Source organism: Astatotilapia calliptera, chromosome 3 (assembly GCF_964374335.1).
Source record: "Astatotilapia calliptera chromosome 3, fAstCal68.1, whole genome shotgun sequence".
Lineage (NCBI taxonomy): Eukaryota > Metazoa > Chordata > Actinopteri > Cichliformes > Cichlidae > Astatotilapia > Astatotilapia calliptera.
Window position 1 is genome coordinate 23,775,651 of NC_137424.1, and position 13,001 is coordinate 23,788,651.

General features: G+C 56.4%; 8 non-coding genes and 1 pseudogene across 8 annotated transcripts; all 9 read right to left on the bottom strand.

Moving 5' to 3' along the window:
• Positions 1-112: 112 nt before the first annotated feature.
• LOC145426763 (5S ribosomal RNA) lies at positions 113-231 on the bottom strand. The gene has a single exon (XR_013907479.1). It is a non-coding gene; the product is annotated as a 5S ribosomal RNA (ribosomal RNA).
• A 938-nt stretch (positions 232-1,169) lies between these two features.
• Positions 1,170-1,288, bottom strand: LOC145427737 (5S ribosomal RNA). Its single transcript, XR_013908279.1, has one exon. It is a non-coding gene; the product is annotated as a 5S ribosomal RNA (ribosomal RNA).
• Positions 1,289-3,785: 2,497 nt separating this feature from the next.
• LOC145426641 (5S ribosomal RNA) lies at positions 3,786-3,904 on the bottom strand. Its single transcript, XR_013907351.1, has one exon. It is a non-coding gene; the product is annotated as a 5S ribosomal RNA (ribosomal RNA).
• Positions 3,905-5,548: 1,644 nt separating this feature from the next.
• LOC145427065 (5S ribosomal RNA) lies at positions 5,549-5,667 on the bottom strand. The gene has a single exon (XR_013907789.1). It is a non-coding gene; the product is annotated as a 5S ribosomal RNA (ribosomal RNA).
• Positions 5,668-6,721: 1,054 nt separating this feature from the next.
• Positions 6,722-6,840, bottom strand: LOC145427738 (5S ribosomal RNA). Its single transcript, XR_013908280.1, has one exon. It is a non-coding gene; the product is annotated as a 5S ribosomal RNA (ribosomal RNA).
• A 1,015-nt stretch (positions 6,841-7,855) lies between these two features.
• LOC145426764 (5S ribosomal RNA) lies at positions 7,856-7,974 on the bottom strand. The gene has a single exon (XR_013907480.1). It is a non-coding gene; the product is annotated as a 5S ribosomal RNA (ribosomal RNA).
• A 1,217-nt stretch (positions 7,975-9,191) lies between these two features.
• On the bottom strand, positions 9,192-9,310 carry LOC145427231 (5S ribosomal RNA). The gene has a single exon (XR_013907963.1). It is a non-coding gene; the product is annotated as a 5S ribosomal RNA (ribosomal RNA).
• A 1,256-nt stretch (positions 9,311-10,566) lies between these two features.
• LOC145427331 (5S ribosomal RNA) lies at positions 10,567-10,685 on the bottom strand (annotated as a pseudogene).
• Positions 10,686-11,620: 935 nt separating this feature from the next.
• LOC145426765 (5S ribosomal RNA) lies at positions 11,621-11,739 on the bottom strand. The gene has a single exon (XR_013907481.1). It is a non-coding gene; the product is annotated as a 5S ribosomal RNA (ribosomal RNA).
• Between the last annotated feature and the right edge of the window lie 1,262 nt (positions 11,740-13,001).

The following is a 13,001-nucleotide window of genomic DNA, read 5'->3' on the forward strand; positions in this document are numbered from 1 at the left end:
AAACAGCCAAAAGCAATGTCGTTAATGTGCCCTCATTAATGGGCAGCTGCTTTTGGTCTTTTAATACACCCCTTCTCTGGATCAAAAGCGGTTCAATGACATGAAAATGAAAGGCTTACAGCACCAGGTATTCCAAGGAAGTCTCCCATCCAAGTACTAACCAAGCCCAGCCCTGCTTAGCTTCCGAGATCAGACGAGGTCGGGCGTGCTCAGGGTGGTATGGCCGTAAGCTGCTGGCCCCAGCACAATGTCTCAATTTATGGATTCAACTGATTAGGTGGCAAGTACCTGAAGTTACGAAGACAATCCTATAACCATACCTGCATGTTTGCATAATACCCTAACCCAAAGGCTCAGTTTGGCATTTATCTAACAGCACAGGCCCTGGATTGTTGAAGATGGCCTCAGGAACCAGCACAGGGCCTGGTGTGTTGTACATGGCCACAGCAAGCAGCACAGGGCCAGGTTTGGTGAAGATGGCCTCGGCCAGAAGCACAGGGTCTGGTGTGATATGAGTGGCCTGAGCAAGAGCCACAGGCCCTGGTGTGGTGTAAGTGGCCTCAGCCAGCAGCCACAGGCCCTGGTGTGGTGTGGGTGGCCTCATCCAGCAGCCACAGGCCCTTGTGTGGTGTAAGTGGCCTCAGCCAGCAGCCACAGGCCCTGGTGTGGTGTAAGTGGCCTCAGCCAGTGCCACAGGCCCTGGTGTGGTGTAATTGGCCTCAATAGCAACTAAGGCCCTGGTGTTGTGTATGTGGCCTCAGCCAGCAGCCACAGGCCCTGGTGTGGTGTAAGTGGCCTCAATAGCAACTAATGCCCTGGTGTGGTGTAAGTGGCCTCAGCCAGCAGCCACAGGCACTGGTGTGGTGTAAGTGCCCTCAGCCAGCAGCCACAGGCCCTGGTGTGGTGTAAGTGGCCTCAGCCAGTGCCACAGGCCCTGGTGTGGTGTAAGTGGCCTGAGCAAGAGCCACAGGCCCTGATGTGGTGTAAGTGGCCCCAGCCGGTCACTCAGGCCCTGGTGTGGTGTAGGTGGCATCAGCTAGCAGCACAAGACATTGGAAAACAGCCAAAAGCAATGTCGTTAATGTGCCCTCATTAATGGGCAGCTGCTTTTGGTCTTTTAATACACCCCTTCTCTGGATCAAAAGCGGTTCAATGACATGAAAATGAAAGGCTTACAGCACCAGGTATTCCCAGGTAGTCTCCCATCCAAGTACTAACCAAGCCCAGCCCTGCTTAGCTTCCGAGATCAGACGAGGTCGGGCGTGCTCAGGGTGGTATGGCCGTAAGCTGCTGGCCCCAGCACAATGTCTCAATTTATGGATTCAACTGATTAGGTGGCAAGTACCTGAAGTTACGAAGACAATCCTTTAACCATACCTGCATGTTTGCATAATACCCTAACCCAAAGGCTCAGTTTAGCATTTATCTAACAGCACAGGCCCTGGATTGTTGAAGAAGGCCTCAGGAACCAGCACAGGGCCTGGTGTGTTGTACATGGCCACAGCTAGCAGCACAGGGCCTGGTTTGGTGAAGATGGCCTCGGCCAGAAGCGCAGGGCCTGATGTGATGTGAGTGGCCTGAGCAAGAGCCACAGGCCCTGGTGTGGTGTAAGTGGCCTCAGCCAGAAGCCACAGGCACTGGTGTGGTGTAAGTGCCCTCAGCCAGCAGCCACAGGCCCTGGTGTGGTGTAAGTGTCCTCAGCCAGCAGCCACAGGCCCTGGTGTGGTGTAAGTGGCCTCAGCCAGCAGCCACAGGCCCTGGTGTGGTGTAAGTGGCCTCAGCCAGTGCAACAGGCCCTGGTGTGGTGTAAGTGGCCTGAGCAAGAGTCACAGACCCTGGTGTGGTGTAATTGGCCTCAATAGCAACTAAGGCCCTGGTGTGGTGTAGGTGGCCTCAGCCAGCAGCCACAGGCCCTTGTGTGGTGTAAGTGGCCTCAGCCAGCAGCCACAGGCCCTGGTGTGGTGTAAGTGGCCTCAGCCAGCAGCCACAGGCCCTGGTGTGGTGTAATTGGCCTCAATAGCAACTAAGGCCCTGGTGTGGTGTAAGTGGCCTGAGCAAGAGCCACAGACCCTGGTGTGGTGTAATTGGCCTCAATAGCAACTAAGGCTCTGGTGTGGTGTAAGTGGCCTCAGCCAGCAGCCACAGGCCCTGGTGTGGTGTAAGTGGCCTCAGCCAGCAGCCACAGGCCCTGATGTGGTGTAAGTGGCCCCAGCCGGTCACTCAGGCCCTGGTGTGGTGTAGGTGGCATCAGCTAGCAGCACAAGACATTGGAAAACAGCCAAAAGCAATGTCGTTAATGTGCCCTCATTAATGGGCAGCTGCTTGAGGTCTTTTAATACACCCCTTCTCTGGATCAAAAGCGGTTCAATGACATGAAAATGAAAGGCTTACAGCACAAGTTACGAAGACAATCCTATAACCATACCTGCATGTTTGCATAATACCCTAACCCAAAGGCTCAGTTTAGCATTTATCCAACAGCACAGGCCCTGGATTGTTGAAGATGGCCTCAGGAACCAGCACAGGGCCTGGTGTGTTGTACATGGCCACAGCTAGCAGCACAGGGCCTGGTTGGGTGAAGATGGCCTCGGCCAGAAGCGCAGGGCCTGGTGTGATGTGAGTGGCCTGAGCAAGAGCCACAGGCCCTGGTGTGGTGTAAGTGGCCTCAGCCAGAAGCCACAGGCACTGGTGTGGTGTAAGTGGCCTCAGCCAGCAGCCACAGGCCCTGGTGTGGTGTAAGTGGCCTCAGCCAGCAGCCACAGGCCCTGGTGTGGTGTAAGTGGCCTCAGCCAGCAGCCACAGGCCCTGGTGTGGTGTGGGTGGCCTCAGCCAGCAGCCACAGGCCCTGGTGTGGTGTAAGTGGCCTCAGCCAGCAGCCACAGGCCCTGGTGTGGTGTAAGTGGCCTCAGCCAGAGCCACAGGCCCTGGTGTAGTGTAAGTGGCCTCAGCCAGTGCCACAGGCCCTGGTGTGGTGTAAGTGGCCTGAGCAAGAGCCACAGACCCTGGTGTGGTGTAATTGGCCTCAATAGCAACTAATGCCCTGGTGTGGTGTAGGTGGCCTCAGCCAGCAGCCACAGGCCCTGGTGTGGTGTAAGTGGCCTCAGCCAGTGCCACAGGCCCTGGTGTGGTGTAAGGGGCCTCAATAGCAACTAATGCCCTGGTGTGGTGTAAGTGGCCTCAGCCAGCAGCCACAGGCACTGGTGTGGTGTAAGTGGCCTCAGCCAGCAGCACAAGGCCCTGGTGTGGTGTAAGTGGCCTCAGCCAGTGCCAGAGGCCCTGGTGTGGTGTAAGTGGCCTGAGCAAGAGCCACAGACCCTGGTGTGGTGTAATTGGCCTCAATAGCAACTAATGCCCTGGTGTGGTGTAGGTGGCCTCAGCCAGCAGCCACAGGCCCTGGTGTGGTGTAAGTGGCCTCAGCCAGTGCCAGAGGCCCTGGTGTGGTGTAAGTGGCCTGAGCAAGAGCCACAGACCCTGGTGTGGTGTAATTGGCCTCAATAGCAACTAATGCCCTGGTGTGGTGTAAGTGGCCTCAGCCAGCAGCCACAGGCCCTGGTGTGGTGTAAGTGGCCTCAGCCAGCAGCCACAGGCCCTGATGTGGTGTAAGTGGCGCCAGCCGGTCACTCAGGCCCTGGTGTGGTGTAGGTGGCATCAGCTAGCAGCACAAGACATTGGAAAACAGCCAAAAGCAATGTCGTTAATGTGCCCTCATTAATGGGCAGCTGCTTTTGGTCTTTTAATACACCCCTTCTCTGGATCAAAAGCGGTTCAATGACATGAAAATGAAAGGCTTACAGCACCAGGTATTCCCAGGCAGTCTCCCATTCAAGTACTAACCAAGCCCAGCCCTGCTTAGCTTCCGAGATCAGACGAGGTCGGGCGTGCTCAGGGTGGTATGGCCGTAAGCTGCTGGCCCCAGCACAATGTCTCAATTTATGGATTCAACTGATTAGGTGGCAAGTACCTGAAGTTACGAAGACAATCCTTTAACCATACCTGCATGTTTGCATAATACCCTAACCCAAAGGCTCAGTTTAGCATTTATCTAACAGCACAGGCCCTGGATTGTTGAAGATGGCCTCAGGAACCAGCACAGGGCCTGGTGTGTTGTACATGGCCACAGCTAGCAGCACAGGGCCTGGTTTGGTGAAGATGGCCTCGGCCAGAAGCGCAGGGCCTGGTGTGATGTGAGTGGCCTGAGCAAGAGCCACAGGCCCTGGTGTGGTGTAATTGGCCTCAGCCAGCAGCCACAGGCCCTGGTGTGGTGTAAGTGGCCTCAGCCAGCAGCCACAGGCCCTGGTGTGGTGTAAGTGGCCTCAGCCAGTGCCACAGGCCCTGGTGTGGTGTAAGTGGCCTGAGCAAGAGTCACAGACCCTGGTGTGGTGTAATTGGCCTCAATAGCAACTAAGGCCCTGGTGTGGTGTAAGTGGCCTCAGCCAGAAGCCACAGGCACTGGTGTGGTGTAAGTGGCCTCAGCCAGCAGCCACAGGCCCTGGTGTGGTGTAAGTGGCCTCAGCCAGCAGCCACAGGCCCTGGTGTGGTGTAAGTGGCCTCAGCCAGCAGCCACAGGCCCTGGTGTGGTGTAAGTGGCCTCAGCCAGTGCCACAGGCCCTGGTGTGGTGTAAGTGGCCTCAGCCAGTGCCACAGGCCCTGGTGTGGTGTAAGTGGCCTGAGCAAGAGCCACAGACCCTGGTGTGGTGTAATTGGCCTCAATAGCAACTAATGCCCTGGTGTGGTGTAAGTGGCCTCAGCCAGCAGCCACAGGCCCTGGTGTGGTGTAAGTGGCCTCAGCCACTGCCACAGGCCCTGGTGTGGTGTAGGTGGCCTCAGCCAGCAGCCACAGGCCCTGGTGTGGTGTAAGTGGCCTCAATAGCAACTAATGCCCTGGTGTGGTGTAAGTGGCCTCAGCCAGCAGCCACAGGCCCTGGTGTGGTGTAAGTGGCCTCAGCCACTGCCACAGGCCCTGGTGTGGTGTAAGTGGCCTGAGCAAGAGCCACAGACCCTGGTGTGGTGTAAGTGGCCTCAGCCAGCAGCCACAGGCCCTGGTGTGGTGTAAGTGGCCTCAGCCACTGCCACAGGCCCTGGTGTGGTGTAAGTGGCCTCAATAGCAACTAAGGCCCTGGTGTGGTGTAGGTGGCCTCAGCCAGCAGCCACAGGCCCTGGTGTGGTGTAAGTGGCCTCAGCCAGTGCCACAGGCCCTGGTGTGGTGTAAGTGGCCTGAGCAAGAGCCACAGACCCTGGTGTGGTGTAATTGGCCTCAATAGCAACTAATGCTCTGGTGTGGTGTAAGTGGCCTCAGCCAGCAGCCACAGGCCCTGGTGTGGTGTAAGTGGCCTCAGCCAGCAGCCACAGGCCCTGATGTGGTGTAAGTGGCCCCAGCCGGTCACTCAGGCCCTGGTGTGGTGTAGGTGGCATCAGCTAGCAGCACAAGACATTGGAAAACAGCCAAAAGCAATGTCGTTAATGTGCCCTCATTAATGGGCAGCTGCTTTTGGTCTTTTAATACACCCCTTCTCTGGATCAAAAGCGGTTCAATGACATGAAAAAGAAAGGCTTACAGAACCAGGTATTCCCAGGTAGTCTCCCATCCAAGTACTAACCAAGCCCAGCCCTGCTTAGCTTCCGAGATCAGACGAGGTCGGGCGTGCTCAGGGTGGTATGGCCGTAAGCTGCTGGCCCCAGCACAATGTCTCAATTTATGGATTCAACTGATTAGGTGGCAAGTACCTGAAGTTACGAAGACAATCCTTTAACCATACCTGCATGTTTGCATAATACCCTAACCCAAAGGCTCAGTTTAGCATTTATCTAACAGCACAGGCCCTGGATTGTTGAAGATGGCCTCAGGAACCAGCACAGGGCCTGGTGTGTTGTACATGGCCACAGCTAGCAGCACAGGGCCTGGTTTGGTGAAGATGGCCTCGGCCAGAAGCGCAGGGTCTGGTGTGATGTGAGTGGCCTGAGCAAGAGCCACAGGCCCTGGTGTGGTGTAAGTGGCCTCAGCCAGAAGCCACAGGTACTGGTGTGGTGTAAGTGGCCTCAGCCAGCAGCCACAGGCCCTGGTGTGGTGTAAGTGGCCTCAGCCAGAGCCACAGGCCCTGGTGTGGTGTAAGTGGCCTCAGCCAGTGCCACAGGCCCTGGTGTGGTGTAAGTGGCCTGAGCAAGAGCCACAGACCCTGGTGTGGTGTAATTGGCCTCAATAGCAACTAATGCCCTGGTGTGGTGTAGGTGGCCTCAGCCAGCAGCCACAGACCCTGGTGTGGTGTAAGTGGCCTCAATAGCAAATAATGCCCTGGTGTGGTGTAAGTGGCCTCTGCCAGCAGCCACAGGCCCTGGTGTGGTGTAAGTGGCCTCAGCCAGTGCCACAGGCCCTGGTGTGGTGTAAGTGGCCTGAGCAAGAGCCACAGACCCTGGTGTGGTGTAATTGGCCTCAATAGCAACTAATGCTCTGGTGTGGTGTAAGTGGCCTCAGCCAGCAGCCACAGGCCCTGGTGTGGTGTAAGTGGCCTCAGCCAGCAGCCACAGGCCCTGATGTGGTGTAAGTGGCCCCAGCCGGTCACTCAGGCCCTGGTGTGGTGTAGGTGGCATCAGCTAGCAGCACAAGACATTGGAAAACAGCCAAAAGCAATGTCGTTAATGTGCCCTCATTAATGGGCAGCTGCTTTTGGTCTTTTAATACACCCCTTCTCTGCATCAAAAGCGGTTCAATGACATGAAAATGAAAGGCTTACAGCACCAGGTATTCCCAGGTAGTCTCCCATCCAAGTACTAACCAAGCCCAGCCCTGCTTAGCTTCCGAGATCAGACGAGGTCGGGCGTGCTCAGGGTGGTATGGCCGTAAGCTGCTGGCCCCAGCACAATGTCTCAATTTATGGATTCAACTGATTAGGTGGCAAGTACCTGAAGTTACGAAGACAATCCTTTAACCATACCTGCATGTTTGCATAATACCCTAACCCAAAGGCTCAGTTTAGCATTTATCTAACAGCACAGGCCCTGGATTGTTGAAGATGGCCTCAGGAACCAGCACAGGGCCTGGTGTGTTGTACATGGCCACAGCTAGCAGCACAGGGCCTGGTTTGGTGAAGATGGCCTCGGCCAGAAGCGCAGGGCCTGGTGTGATGTGAGTGGCCTGAGCAAGAGCCACAGGCCCTGGTGTGGTGTAATTGGCCTCAGCCAGCAGCCACAGGCCCTGGTGTGGTGTAAGTGGCCTCAGCCAGCAGCCACAGGCCCTGGTGTGGTGTAAGTGGCCTCAGCCAGAGCCACAGGCCCTGGTGTGGTGTAAGTGGCCTCAGCCAGTGCCACAGGCCCTGGTGTGGTGTAAGTGGCCTGAGCAAGAGCCACAGACCCTGGTGTGGTGTAATTGGCCTCAATAGCAACTAATGCCCTGGTGTGGTGTAGGTGGCCTCAGCCAGCAGCCACAGGCCCTGGTGTGGTGTAAGTGGCCTCAATAGCAACTAATGCCCTGGTGTGGTGTAAGTGGCCTCAGCCAGCAGCCACAGGCCCTGGTGTGGTGTAAGTGGCCTGAGCAAGAGCCACAGACCCTGGTGTGGTGTAATTGGCCTCAATAGCAACTAAGGCCCTGGTGTGGTGTAGGTGGCCTCAGCCAGCAGCCACAGGCCCTGGTGTGGTGTAAGTGGCCTCAGCCAGCAACCATAGGGCCTGATGTGGTGTAAGTGGCCCCAGCCGGTCACTCAGGCCCTGGTGTGGTGTAAGTGGCATCAGCTAGCAGCACAAGACATTGGAAAACAGCCAAAAGCAATGTCGTTAATGTGCCCTCATTAATGGGCAGCTGCTTTTGGTCTTTTAATACACCCCTTCTCTGGATCAAAAGCGGTTCAATGACATGAAAATGAAAGGCTTACAGCACCAGGTATTCCAAGGAAGTCTCCCATCCAAGTACTAACCAAGCCCAGCCCTGCTTAGCTTCCGAGATCAGACGAGGTCGGGCGTGCTCAGGGTGGTATGGCCGTAAGCTGCTGGCCACAGCACAATGTCTCAATTTATGGATTCAACTGATTAGGTGGCAAGTACCTGAAGTTACGAAGACAATCCTATAACCATACCTGCATGTTTGCATAATACCCTAACCCAAAGGCTCAGTTTAGCATTTATCCAACAGCACAGGCCCTGGATTGTTGAAGATGGCCTCAGGAACCAGAACAGGGCCTGGTGTGTTGTACATGGCCACAGCTAGCAGCACAGGGCCTGGTTTGGTGAAGATGGCCTCGGCCAGAAGCACAGGGCCTGGTGTGATATGAGTGGCCTGAGCAAGAGCCACAGGCCCTGGTGTGGAGTAAGTGGCCTGAGCAAGAGCCACAGGCCCTGGTGTGGTGTAAGTGGCCTGAGCAAGAGCAACAGGCCCTGGTGTGGTGTAATTGGCCTCAATAGCAACTAAGGCCCTGGTGTGGTGTATGTGGCCTCAGCCAGCAGCCACAGGCCCTGGTGTGGTGTAAGTGGCCTCAGCCAGCAGCCACAGGCCCTGGTGTGGTGTAAGTGGCCTCAGAAGCAAATAAGGCCGTGGTGTGGTGTATGTGGCCTCAGCCAGCAGCCACAGGCCCTTGGTGTGGTGTAAGTGGCCTCAGCCAGCAGCCACAGGCCCTGGTGTGGTGTGGGTGGCCTCAGCCAGCAGCCACAGGCCCTTGGTGTGGTGTAAGTCGCCTCATCCAGCAGCCACAGGCCCTGATGTGGTGTAAGTGGCCTCAGCCAGAGCCACAGGCCCTGGTGTGGTGTAAGTGGCCTCAGCCAGAGCCACAGGGTCTGGTGTGATATGAGTGGCCTGAGCAAGAGCCACAGGCCCTGGTGTGGTGTAAGTGGCCTCAGCCAGCAGCCACAGGCCCTGGTGTGGTGTGGGTGGCCTCAGCCAGCAGCCACAGGCCCTTGGTGTGGTGTAAGTCGCCTCATCCAGCAGCCACAGGCCCTGATGTGGTGTAAGTGGCCTCAGCCAGAGCCACAGGCCCTGGTGTGGTGTAAGTGGCCTCAGCCAGAGCCACAGGCCCTGATGTGGTGTAAGTGGCCCCAGCCGGTCACTCAGGCCCTGGTGTGGTGTAGGTGGCATCAGCTAGCAGCACAAGACATTGGAAAACAGCCAAAAGCAGTGTCGTTAATGTGCCCTCATTAATGGGCAGCTGCTTTTGGTCTTTTAATACACCACTTCTCTGGATCAAAAGTGGTTCAATGACATGAAAATGAAAGGCTTACAGCACCAGGTATTCCCAGGCAGTCTCCCATCCAAGTACTAACCACGCCCAGCCCTTCTTAGCTTCCGAGATCAGACGAGGTCGGGCGTGCTCAGGGTGGTATGGCCGTAAGCTGCCGGCCCCAGCACAATGTCTCAATTTATGGATTCAACTGATTAGGTGGCAAGTACCTGAAGTTACGAAGACAATCCTATAACCATACCTGCATGTTTGCATAATACCCTAACCCAAAGGCTCAGTTTGGCATTTATCTAACAGCACAGGCCCTGGATTGTTGAAGATGGCCTCAGGAACCAGCACAGGGCCTGGTGTGTTGTACATGGCCACAGCAAGCAGCACAGGGCCAGGTTTGGTGAAGATGGCCTCGGCCAGAAGCACAGGGTCTGGTGTGATATGAGTGGCCTGAGCAAGAGCCACAGGCCCTGGTGTGGTGTAAGTGGCCTCAGCCAGCAGCCACAGGCCCTGGTGTGGTGTGGGTGGCCTCAGCCAGCAGCCACAGGCCCTTGTGTGGTGTAAGTGGCCTCAGCCAGCAGCCACAGGCCCTGGTGTGGTGTAAGTGGCCTCAGCCAGTGCCACAGGCCCTGGTGTGGTGTAATTGGCCTCAATAGCAACTAAGGCCCTGGTGTTGTGTATGTGGCCTCAGCCAGCAGCCACAGGCCCTGGTGTGGTGTAAGTGGCCTCAATAGCAACTAATGCCCTGGTGTGGTGTAAGTGGCCTCAGCCAGCAGCCACAGGCACTGGTGTGGTGTAAGTGCCCTCAGCCAGCAGCCACAGGCACTTGGTGTGGTGTAAGTGCCCTCAGCCAGCAGCCACAGGCCCTGGTGTGGTGTAAGTGGCCTGAGCAAGAGCCACAGGCCCTGGTGTGGTGTAAGTGGCCTCAGCCAGAAGCCACAGGCACTGGTGTGGTGTAAGTGCCCTCAGCCAGCAGCCACAGGCCCTGGTGTGGTGTAAGTGGCCTCAGCCAGCAGCCACAGGCCCTGGTGTGGTGTAAGTGGCCTCAGCCAGCAGCCACAGGCCCTGGTGTGGTGTAAGTGGCCTCAGCCAGTGCCACAGGCCCTGGTGTGGTGTAAGTGGCCTGAGCAAGAGCCACAGACCCTGGTGTGGTGTAATTGGCCTCAATAGCAACTAATGCCCTGGTGTGGTGTAAGTGGCCTCAGCCAGCAGCCACAGGCCCTGATGTGGTGTAAGTGGCCCCAGCCGGTCACTCAGGCCCTGGTGTGGTGTAGGTGGCATCAGCTAGCAGCACAAGACATTGGAAAACAGCCAAAAGCAATGTCGTTAATGTGCCCTCATTAATGGGCAGCTGCTTTTGGTCTTTTAATACACCCCTTCTCTGGATCAAAAGCGGTTCAAAGACATGAAAATGAAAGGCTTACAGCACCAGGTATTCCAAGGAAGTCTCCCATCCAAGTACTAACCAAGCCCAGCCCTGCTTAGCTTCCGAGATCAGACGTGGTCGGGCATGCTCAGGGTGGTATGGCCCTAAGCTGCTGGCCACAGCACAATGTCTCAATTTATGGATTCAAGTGATTAGGTGGCAAGTACCTGGAGTTACGAAGACAATCCTATAACCATACCTGCATGTTTGCATAATACCCTAACCCAAAGGCTCAGTTTAGCATTTATCCAACAGCACAGGCCCTGGATTGTTGAAGATGGCCTCAGGAACAAGAACAGGGCCTGGTGTGTTGTACATGGTCACAGCTAGCAGCACAGGGCCTGGTTTGGTGAAGATGGCCTCGGCCAGAAGCACAGGGCCTGGTGTGATATGAGTGGCCTGAGCAAGAGCCACAGGCCCTGGTGTGGAGTAAGTGGCCTGAGCAAGAGCCACAGGCCCTGGTGTGGTGTAAGTGGCCTCAGCCAGAGCCACAGGCCCTGGTGTGGTGTAAGTGGCCTTAGAAGCAAATAAGGCCGTGGTGTGGTGTAAGTGGCCTCAGCCAGAGCCACAGGCCCTGGTGTGGTGTAAGTGGCCTCAATAGCAACTAAGGCCCTGGTGTGGTGTAAGTGGCCTCATCCAGCAGCCACAGGCCTTGGTGTGGTGTAAGTCGCCTCATCCAGCAGCCACAGGCCCTGGTGTGGTGTAAGTGGCCTGAGCAAGAGCCACAGACCCTGGTGTGGTGTAATTGGCCTCAATAGCAAGTAAGGCCCTGGTGTGGTGTAGGTGGCCTCAGCCAGCAGCCACAGGCCCTGGTGTGGTGTAAGTGGCCTCAGCCAGCAACCACAGGCCCTGATGTGGTGTAAGTGGCCCCAGCCGGTCACTCAGGCCCTGGTGTGGTGTAAGTGGCATCAGCTAGCAGCACAAGACATTGGAAAACAGCCAAAAGCAATGTCGTTAATGTGCCCTCATTAATGGGCAGCTGCTTTTGGTCTTTTAATACACCCCTTCTCTGGATCAAAAGCGGTTCAATGACATGAAAATGAAAGGCTTACAGCACCAGGTATTCCAAGGAAGTCTCCCATCCAAGTACTAACCAAGCCCAGCCCTGCTTAGCTTCCGAGATCAGACGAGGTCGGGCGTGCTCAGGGTGGTATGGCCGTAAGCTGCTGGCCCCAGCACAATGTCTCAATTTATGGATTCAACTGATTAGGTGGCAAGTACCTGAAGTTACGAAGACAATCCTATAACCATACCTGCATGTTTGCATAATACCCTAACCCAAAGGCTCAGTTTGGCATTTATCTAACAGCACAGGCCCTGGATTGTTGAAGATGGCCTCAGGAACCAGCACAGGGCCTGGTGTGTTGTACATGGCCACAGCAAGCAGCACAGGGCCAGGTTTGGTGAAGATGGCCTCGGCCAGAAGCACAGGGTCTGGTGTGATATGAGTGGCCTGAGCAAGAGCCACAGGCCCTGGTGTGGTGTAAGTGGCCTCAGCCAGCAGCCACAGGCCCTGGTGTGGTGTGGGTGGCCTCATCCAGCAGCCACAGGCCCTTGTGTGGTGTAAGTGGCCTCAGCCAGCAGCCACAGGCCCTGGTGTGGTGTAAGTGGCCTCAGCCAGTGCCACAGGCCCTGGTGTGGTGTAATTGGCCTCAATAGCAACTAAGGCCCTGGTGTGGTGTATGTGGCCTCAGCCAGCAGCCACAGGCCCTGGTGTGGTGTAAGTGGCCTCAATAGCAACTAATGCCCTGGTGTGGTGTAAGTGGCCTCAGCCAGCAGCCACAGGCACTGGTGTGGTGTAAGTGCCCTCAGCCAGCAGCCACAGGCCCTGGTGTGGTGTAAGTGGCCTCAGCCAGTGCCACAGGCCCTGGTGTGGTGTAAGTGGCCTGAGCAAGAGCCACAGACCCTGGTGTGGTGCAATTGGCCTCAATAGCAACTAATGCCCTGGTGTGGTGTAAGTGGCCTCAGCCAGCAGCCACAGGCCCTGGTGTGGTGTAAGTGGCCTCAATAGCAACTAATGCCCTGGTGTGGTGTAAGTGGCCTCAGCCAGCAGCCACAGGCCCTGGTGTGGTGTAAGTGGCCTCAGCCAGTGCCACAGGCCCTGGTGTGGTGTAAGTGGCCTGAGCAAGAGCCACAGACCCTGGTGTGGTGTAATTGGCCTCAATAGCAACTAATGCCCTGGTGTGGTGTAGGTGGACTCAGCCAGCAGCCACAGGCCCTGGTGTGGTGTAAGTGGCCTCAGCCAGTGCCACAGGCCCTGGTGTGGTGTAAGGGGCCTCAATAGCAACTAATGCCCTGGTGTGGTGTAAGTGGCCTCAGCCAGCAGCCACAGGCACTGGTGTGGTGTAAGTGGCCTCAGCCAGCAGCCACAGGCCCTGGTGTGGTGTAAGTGGCCTCAGCCAGCAGCCACAGGCCCTGGTGTGGTG